Source organism: Marmota flaviventris, chromosome 14 (assembly GCF_047511675.1).
Source record: "Marmota flaviventris isolate mMarFla1 chromosome 14, mMarFla1.hap1, whole genome shotgun sequence".
Classification (NCBI taxonomy): Eukaryota; Metazoa; Chordata; class Mammalia; order Rodentia; family Sciuridae; genus Marmota; species Marmota flaviventris.
In genome coordinates, this window is record NC_092511.1 from 53,058,014 (window position 1) to 53,067,772 (window position 9,759).

At 41.5% G+C, this 9,759-nt stretch overlaps 1 pseudogene; it reads right to left on the reverse strand.

The window, feature by feature from the left end:
• Nucleotides 1-3,211: 3,211 nt before the first annotated feature.
• LOC114091814 (NADH dehydrogenase [ubiquinone] 1 alpha subcomplex subunit 1 pseudogene) lies at nucleotides 3,212-3,403 on the reverse strand (annotated as a pseudogene).
• Nucleotides 3,404-9,759: the final 6,356 nt, after the last annotated feature.

The window sequence follows — 9,759 nt, forward strand, 5'->3', positions numbered from 1 at the left end:
TTGTAAGTTTAGAGGCCTGACAAAGTTCTTTCTAAGCAAGAAAAGTCCTTTTGTCAGTTTAGATGCCTGACAAAGGACTTTCTAAGCAAGAAAAGTCCTTTCTTAACTCTATTATTCTTAATAAAAGTAATAACCAAAGGTTTTCTAGAGCTTTCCCAGGGCACCACTAGACATGGTCCGTGTGTGTAGCACCAGGGAGTTGTGCAATATATGGTTTGTACAACTGAGCTGATAGCTTTGGACAGCTTTGTTGTAAGAGAAAGGTCCTTTCACATAGATAATGCTAATTATCAAGACAGCCATTACTACCATTTGTTTAGCATTCAGAATGTACCAGTAGATATTACACAATATAGAGTATACATTATATTTAATCTTCACAATATAGTCCCTGCAATATAGGACTATTTTCTCCTGCTTTTGAGTGAGGAAATTAGGACTCAACTTCTTGCCCCGCAATAAGCAGCTAGGATTTAAATACGATCCTGTCTCTCTAAGTTATACTCCTTTTCTTTTTTCTCTTTTGGATCCAGTCGCTTATTTTGTTTGTTTTATACTGGGGATTGAATCCAGGGGCACTTTACCACTGAACCACATCTCAAGCCCTTTTGGGTTTTTATTTTGAGACAGGGTATCACGGAGTTGTTTAGGGCTTCACTCCATTTCTGAGATTTGCCATGAACTTCCAAATCCTCCTGCCGCAGCTTCCTCAGCTGGAATTACCAGCTTGTGCCACCATGCCCACCTAGCCATTTGTTTTACAGATGAGCAAACCCCATGGCTTGCTCTGAGGCATGTTGGGTCTCCTACTTTATTTCATGGAACTTTTAGCTCTTGATATATCTGTAAGAATGTGACCTTAAATGGGGAATCTCAGAAAGAGGCATAACAATTTTGAGTACATACACCCAAAAGACAAGCCCAAGCTCTATCTGTATTGGAGTTCTCCAAAGAAACCAATAGGATATACATATAGGATACAATACCTATATGTTGGATATATGTATATGTGTGTGTGTTTATATACGTACCTCTGTGTGTATTATATAAAGAATTTATTATGAGGGATTGTCTCATGTAATTGTGTTGGCTAAGAAGTCTCACAATCTGCCATCTACAAGTTGGAGCCCCAAGAAAGCCAGTAGTGTAATTCAGGCTTAGTCTGAAGGTTTGAGAACCAGGGTAGCAGAACTGATGGTGTGAGTCTCAGTCTGAGAACAGGAGAAAATCGATGTCCCAGTTTGGTCAAGCAGAAATACAGGAGAGGGTGGTCAATTATCCCTTCTTGTACTTTTTGTTCTAGGTTGGCCCTCAACAGATAGGATGATGCCTATTCATATTTGAGAAGGCAATCTGCTTTACAGAATCCATTGAGTCAGAAGTTAATCTCACTTGGAAACAACTTCACAGATGAACCCAGAAATAATGTTTAGCCAAATATCTGGGCACCCCTGATCCAATCAAGCTAGCATATAAAATTAAACATCCCAGCATCTTTTTGTTCTTTTTCCTTCATGCATAATTATTTGGGCATCTTGCAGGAAGATGGTGTGAAGTAACATATCCTGAAAGAGAGGAGCTTTGTATGTATTACCTATAGATAGACGTTTTTGTCCTCTTAGCCTGTTTTAGTTTGCATTGCTCTAACAAAATAACTGACCCTGGGTATTCTTAATAAAGAGAAGAGGTTTAGTTAGAGATCCAAATCATGGCATCTACAGGCATCATGGTGGAAGCACAGGCAAAAGAGAGAAACCACATGGTGAAATAGGAAGCAAAAGGCTCAGGAGGGGCCAGCTTGCTCTCTTCATAACAAAGCATTCTTGGGGGAATGCAACTTATTCCTACAATTCCCAACCCCCTCAGAAAAAGCATTAATCCATTCTTGAAGGTGGAGCCACCATGACCTAATTCCATTCCTCTAAACTCCACCTTTTGAAGATTCTGCCACTCAACACTACCACACTGGAAACCAAACCTCTAGCACATGACCCCTTGGGAGACAGACTCAAACCACATCCAACCCATAGCAGCTTGGATTAATAATAAGGAAAGAGGCTAAATGTGAGGTAGGCTTAATGCAAATCTGGCAAGTGAAATTGAAATTCGGTTTCCTAATAGTTGTGTGTTTTCACAAATGAATATTTACTGAGATTTGTTAAGGTTAATATACATGTAAAAAATTCATATGATACTGTTGAAAAGTATTTGGCCAATGGGCAAATCATCCTACAATATTTTGGTCTACTAGAACATGTAAAATGTATAGTGACATGGATGAAGTTGTATGAACTTAGTTATTCATACATGCTTACTAGCCGTTATATAATATAATTGATTCATTTATAAATATTGCCTTTTTTCAGTCTCAAACTTCATAAAACAAATCTATTCCAACTCTTTATGCATCTCTTGGTCACCCGGGTCCTCATTATCATTAAAGCCATTCTGAAGGCATTCTCACTTGTCTAGATTGTTGGGGTTCCTCTTGGATGCTGAGAGGGAGGGATGCTGTCATTGGAAATTTGATCCCAAACCACGAAGTGCCCATTTGCAGAGCATTAGTCAGTTGGTTGTCACTGGTCTCACCAACATAACCACTCATTGTACTGCTTTTTAAAGCAATCATAAAAGGCTTGTCTGTGGCAATTTTCACCATTTCAAATGTGAAGTCACCCCCAGGAATAACTTACAAACCTTGTTACATTTCCTCACCTCCTTTTGTACTGAGTCAATGATCTCCCTAAGCATCCAAACTAGCATTAATGGAGGTGATTTTAGGCTAACATCTTCCTTAAACTGTACCACAGTTGTTAAATATGAAGTAATTTAGAAAGTATTGGTGTACCAAGACAGCAGTTGCAAAGACTCAAAGAAAAAGTACCCCCTTCTTTTCTGAGCAGAATTTTTTGGGAAAAAGTCTTGCCTTATTGACAAAAATAATTAGATAGATAGATAATAGTTAACATCTTTAGACTTTCCATACATATAAAATGTGGATAATAACTATTATAAAGTATGGCTTTTTAAATTTGTAATTTGTTGTTGTTGTTTGGTTTTATTTTCTTTTTCATTTTATTCTGATTATGCATTATATAACACACTGCATGCTACATAACACATTACATAACTTTCTAGCAGGAGTAGATGACGATAATTGAGTTTTGTTTTGCCTTTTTTTTTTTTTTTCAACAATCAGGAAAATACTTTCTTAATCAATGTTCTCCAAACCCTTTGACACAGAACAACAATTAACTCCAGAGACGCACCTATCTCTTTCCATCGAACTCCACTGACAAGGAATACGGGCAGTTCTTTTTATCCCTTTAAACTTGGAGATATATACAGCGGCCACTCCAGGCATACCCAGGATGCTGAGTCCTGGAAGAATCTTGAACTACATTTTGGCACAGTTACCTAAACCAAAGCTTTATCATTTAGTCTCCTCCTTAGAGGGTTTGACTCTATTTATTTATTTATTGAAATAAGGTCTCTATTTGTTGCCCACACTGGTCTCAAACTCCTGGGCCCAAGCCTCCTCCTGCCTCAAACTCTGAAGTAGCTGGGCCTACAGGTGCACCACTGTGCTCAGCTTATTTCTATGGGCTTCTTGTGGGCAGGGCCCATCTAATTTATTTATCTTTGTTCTTTGTGTGCAAAACGGCGACTGGCTCTTAACAAGTGCTCAATATATATTTGTTGGTCTAGTGGATCTTTCCAAAAGTATTACTTTGTAAGTCCTCCATATCCACTTCTGTCTGCAGGGCTGCCTTAACACCAACCTTTCTCAGTGTTTCCAGGATGGGAAGTTCAGAACTCAGCCCAAACCAAGAGACTCTTTTTAGGGTTAGTGTGCCACACCCATGACCATACTTGGGTGCTTGGAATAGTTCACACACAGATATTAAATGAATGGACAGAAGACTTACCTATATCTATTTGAGAGCTGGGAGTATAGTTTAGATGTAGAGAATATGCTTAGCATGTACAAGGCCCGGGTTCCATCCCCGGGGCCACATGAAAAAACAAAAACAAAACAAAAAAGCTATTTGATTTCACAGTCCACCTGAATTCAAACATATTTTGACAAGATGCTGATTTTTGAAAATTGTTTTATTCATTTCCTTTGGACACGACTCCCGAGAATAAGGATCAGCAGCCAGAAGTGGGATTGAGTCAAAAGTCAAGGGTATAGCAGTTGGGTGGCAGTTTCCTTAAATGACTCAGGACATAGCTAGAGACAAATCACAAGAAAATACCAGCGAGGACATGGCTGGAAAACCAAAACTGAATTTATATGAATTTAAATGGTATCATTCCACTGCCCCATTTATTAGGGGGACTCTACCACAAGTCCTATGTGTATTTTTGTGTGAGATGTGTGTGTGTGTGTGTGTGTGTGTGTGTGTGTGTGTGTGTGTAAAATCAGAGGTATGGAGACTTCCTCTCCTTAAGGGCCTAAAAAACAAACATTTCCTGAGCACGAGGCATGCTAGATACAAGCATCTTGGCTGTCTGAGATTTGATACCCAGCTCTTGTGCTCACTACTGACTGACCTTGGCCACATTCTTAACACCTCTGCACACTGCTTCCTCTTTTAAGAATGGGGATACTGCTGGTACTGCCTCATGGGGTCGTCTGAGAGGTGGGCGAGTTAATGCATGCTGCGCTGGAGCACAGACAGCCACAGAGCTTTGCTTCTTCTCCTGTCAAATAGTGGAGTCTATTTCCCCTCCCCTTGAGCCAGGGCTATCCCTGTCACTAGTTTTGACCATGTGGTAGACAGGACAATGTTCCCCCGCACATGCCTATGTTTTAATCCCCAGAACCTGTGAACATAGGCATCACATAGAAAAGGAGAATACTGGCTGCCCCTGACAGGAAATTTGCTAATCTACTGACCTTGGGGTGGGAAGAGTAGCCTGGATGACTTGGTGAACTCTGTGTGATTGCAAGGGCCCCCGGAAATGAAAGAGGGAGACAGGAGAGTCAGAGTCCAACGATGCAGAATAAGAAAGACTCAGCCGGCCATCACTAGTTTTGAGGATGAAGCGGGACACAGTCAATCAATGCAAGCAATTACTAGGAAATAGAAAAGGCAAGAAAATAGTTTCTCTTGTAGAGCCTCTGGAAGGGATGCAGCCTTGCCCAATCCTTGATTTTTTGTCCATAGAGACCCATTTTAGACTTCTGACCTTCAAAGCTGTAAGATAATATATTCATGTTGTTTGAAGCCACTAAATTTCTGGTAATTTCTTGCAACTGCAATAGGAAACTAATACCAACCAATAGAATGAGGCAGAGTTGTGCTGTGTAATATCTACAGCTGAGCCTTAAGAGATCAGCAGCTTCCAATTTTATCCTCTTGGGAGCTGGCTGTCATGTCAGAAGTCCAAATGTGGTGAGTCATTGTGCTGTGAAGAAGCCCAAGCTAGCCACTTGGAGGGGACCAAGCTGCCAGACACGTGAGCAAAGCTCTCATGGTCATTGCAGCTCAGCCCAGCAACCACTTGAATGCAGCTGAGCAAAAAAGTGCCAGCTGACACACACACAGCAGAACCACCCAAATGAGCTGCCTGGACTCCTGACTCACAGAACTGTGAGCGAACAAAATGGTGGTTGCTGTAAACTGGTGTGACCAAGGATTTTGCTTATGCTGTGTAGACATCCTGAAAAGTGCCTGCAAGGATTTACGATATAATGAACATTCAATAAATGTTGATTATTATTATGCTGTATATGTATAAACTTCTTGGTGATAGTTGGTATTATTGTCCTACACATATTCCCTCTTTTCCCTCTCATACTATGAGCCAAATGTATTTCCCATGCCATTGATGTTGGACTTGGCCTTAAAACTTGATTCAGTTCATGGTATGGTAGCAGATGTGACACACAGAAAAGCTTTCAATGTGTTTCCATAATGGACTTCCCCTACTTGGGCCTTAAGAAAATGCCCTGGAAGGGAATCTGGAATCAGAGGCTGAGGCAGGAGTTCTAGGCCAGCCTCAGCAATTTAGTGAGACCTTGTCTCAAAATGACAAGTAAAAAAGGCTGGGGATGTAAGTTGTAGAACACCCCTGGGTTCAATCCCCAAGCCACTGGGAAAAAAAAAATTCTGTCATAATCCTGGAGGCTCATCCTCCAAAATTGAGGTATGGCAGGGCTATGCTCCCTCTGAAGGCTCTAGGGGAGAATCCTTCCTTGCCTCTTCCAGCTTCTCTTGGTTTTTGGCAATCCTTAGGATTCCTTGGCTTACAGAAGCATCACTCCCATCTCTGCTTCTGCTGCTTTCTTCCCTGTGTCATTTTCCTTTTCTTTTTCTTATACAATGACACCAGTCATTGGACTTAGGGCCCACCCTAATCTAGTAGGGCTTCATCTTAGCCAATTTTAAATACCCTGTCACCTGGCCGGGTATGGTAATCCCAGGGGCTTGAGAGGCAGAGGCAGGAGAATCTCAAGTTCAAGGCCAGCCTCAGCCATTTAGCAAGGCCCTAAGCAACTCAATGAGACCCTGTCTATAAATAAAATATTAAAAAGGCTGGGGATGTGGCTCAGTGGTGAGGCATCCCTGGGTCCAATCTTAGATACAAAAAAAAAAAAAAAAAAACCTTATTGCCTAATAAGATTACATTCTGACTTTCTATATAGCCTTGAATTTGGGGCTGGGGAGAGACAGTATTCAACCCAGTGAAGTTCCTCCTTTTACTAGTTACAACTAGAGCCATCATTAGGCAAACCATACCTAAATGATAGCTCAGGCGAAAACTCAGAAGCCCTGTGATTTAAAACTAAAGGGGAATAGGTTGGGAAGAATTCAAGGAGGTCAGATTTTACCTCCATATAGACATTTAATATGGTTTAAATGTGTTCCCTCCAAAATGCATATTGAAGCTTAACCCCATGTGGTGCTATTAAGAGGTGGGACCTTTGGGGAAGTAATGGATTAGTGTCCATCCTCATGAATGGATGAATATCCTTATAAAAGAGGCTTCATAAAACTGGGAAGCACTCAGTGGTAGAGCCCCTGCCTAGCATGCATAAGGTCCTGGGTTCCATTCCCAGCACAAAAACAAAATTAAACTAAATAAAAAGGCTTCAGAGAAAGTTTGGTCTCTTACTTTTCAGCTCTTCCCATGAGAGGATGCAACTAGAATGCCTTCACCAATTAATGCCTTGACCTTGAACTTCCCAGGCTCTAGAACTATAAGAAATAAATTTCTCTTCTTTTGAATTACCCATTCTCAGTCATTTAAGTTATAACAGCACACACACACACACAAAAAAAAAAAAAAAAACTAAGATAGCATGTTCTAAATCTCTACAGTTCTGGGGTTATCAAAGAACATCGTTGAACGCTGTTGTTCTGGGTCAACCATGAGGGTGAGCTTTACTCACCTTGAATAAAGTGCCCAAGCCATTTCAGAAGTTCAGTGAGACATGTATCCTGTTAATTGATCTTCCTGACAAGCTTCTCACCTGGAAGTGGGGGAGCCTCTGGACCCCACAAGACAAGGGCAAGGAGGGGTTCTATGGAGACTATGAATATGCCCAGGAAGGAAGGGACTGGGTTGTCCATGCAGAGAAAGCCAGACAATAAGGGACAGAGCAGGGACAGAGCTTCCTGGTGCCACTATCCAGGCCACCTTTTATAATAGTTAACAAGAACACTTACCATGGGTCTATATTAACTTTATTATTATTATTATTATTTTTTGGTATGGGATTGAACCCAGGGGCTCTTAACCACTAAGTCACATCTCTAGCCCTTCATGTGTATATAAGCATGTGTGTATTTTTATTTGGAGAAAGGGTCTCCCAAGTTGCTTAGGGCCTTCTAAGTTGCTGAGGCTGGCTTTGAACTTGAGATCCTCTGGCTTCAGCCTCCTGAGTCACTGCAAATACAGGTGTGCACCACGTCACCTGGCCAAGTCCTCTAACATTTATTACACTTTACAAGGGGGTTATCATCTTCTTTGAGGTCAGAGAAGATGTGATTTTGCATTCCAAGGGGTAACCCCATCATGGTAGAATACCCTGGCTACTTCCATCCTACATTGAGTTAGGGCTTCCCCTAGTTCCAGATACCTGTATATGACCCTGACTATGGAAGACACTTCTGAGCTCTGCCGTGGCACCCCTTTGGTGGGACACCCTCTGCCGTGGGCAACACATTGATTTCTCCTCTTTTTCCAAGAGCTCCTGAACTAGCAGAGCCTGCCCATGAGGGCTGGGGGAGGATGGGCATGATTCTGCTAGTGAAGGAGGGAGGTGAGGAGACTGCTCCCCACAGTATGTCACTGTTTTGGCTGCCAGGGACTCAAAAGTCTTTAGGAGACAAAGCCTTTTGTTCTGTAATTACGGTGGATATGAAATTTAAAGGGCAAACAGCACTGGGAGGAAGAAATAGGAACAGACTTGAACTCACACTAAGTCTCAGGGATTCTGGAAGCTGAGTTCAGAGCCTGGAGAGACAAGAGACGGGAGCTAGGGAGGGGGGGTGAGGGAAGAGAAGCGCCCACAAAAGGAGCAAAAGGCTGGCAGAAAGGGAAGCCTTGGTTCAGTCAAAGCAAACAATTTTCCCCCAACTGGTCCTGTTGGGAAGAGCTCTTGAGGTCCCTCCTTTGAAATCTCCAGATTTTAGCCAGGAAAATGCCAAATACATCGCTGACTAAAGGAAGCGGGTGGATGAAAGTCCTTGGATTCATTTACCGGATTCTGATTTGCCCAAAAAGGAAGTGGGGGTGTCAGGGACATTATTTCCATTTCCTGGTTACAAACTCAAACATGGAACAACTGAGTCCTAACAGGACGACAGAATAAAATAGGCGAACACCCCAGGTGGCACCACACCCAATACATTTCGGAAATTAGTATTTTGAAGGGCCTCCAGAGAGCAGTGCCTAGCTGCCACCTTAAATACAAGTCAACAAAGGTACCCCAAGAATATATATAAATTCCAAAAAAGGTTGGGCACAACCTGTCTGACTTTGAACAAGTAAGTTGTGATATAGTCTGACAAAGGAATACTAATAGATAAACACTAATCAAAGATAAATGTGAAAAAAGCAAGAAGTTAAACAGTCCGGGTAATATGCTATGTAGTGGTTAATTTTTTACCACATTTGTATAAAAGTATAACATATGCATATTATTGAACACACAAGAATACACATAAACTATAAAAATAATAACTAGCCAGGCTCAGTGGCATACTTATACTATGCTTATAATCTCAGTTATTCAAGAGGCTGAGTCAGGAAGATCACAGTTTCAAAGTCAGCCTCAGCAACTTAACAAGGCCCTACCTTAAAATAAAATAAAAAGAGCTGGGGGTGTAGCTCAGTGGTAGAGCACCCTGGGGTATTGGGGGGGTGGGAGGGTTCAATCCCCAGCATTGTAAAATAATAATAATAATAATAATAATGTTATAAATTGGGGTATCAATTCTCTTTGTGGGGAAGGATGTATAATCTGGGTGCTGGTGACACACTGTGCTTATTAGGGAAAGCTCATTCATCTGTATTTATGATTGGTGCACTTTTCTGCTATACTAACACACACACATTCCCCAAATAAAATAATTCTGAATTGAAAAGCATAACTCCAGTATCTGGCCATCCAAGAGGTTCTCAATTTCTTTCTCCACAGGATTAGTCCTCACCACTACTCACACACACAATTCAGGACAGAGGATGAAAGAGGCTTATATTTCAAGTCCCCCAGCCTGGCCTCCTTTACTCTTCCTTGGTATT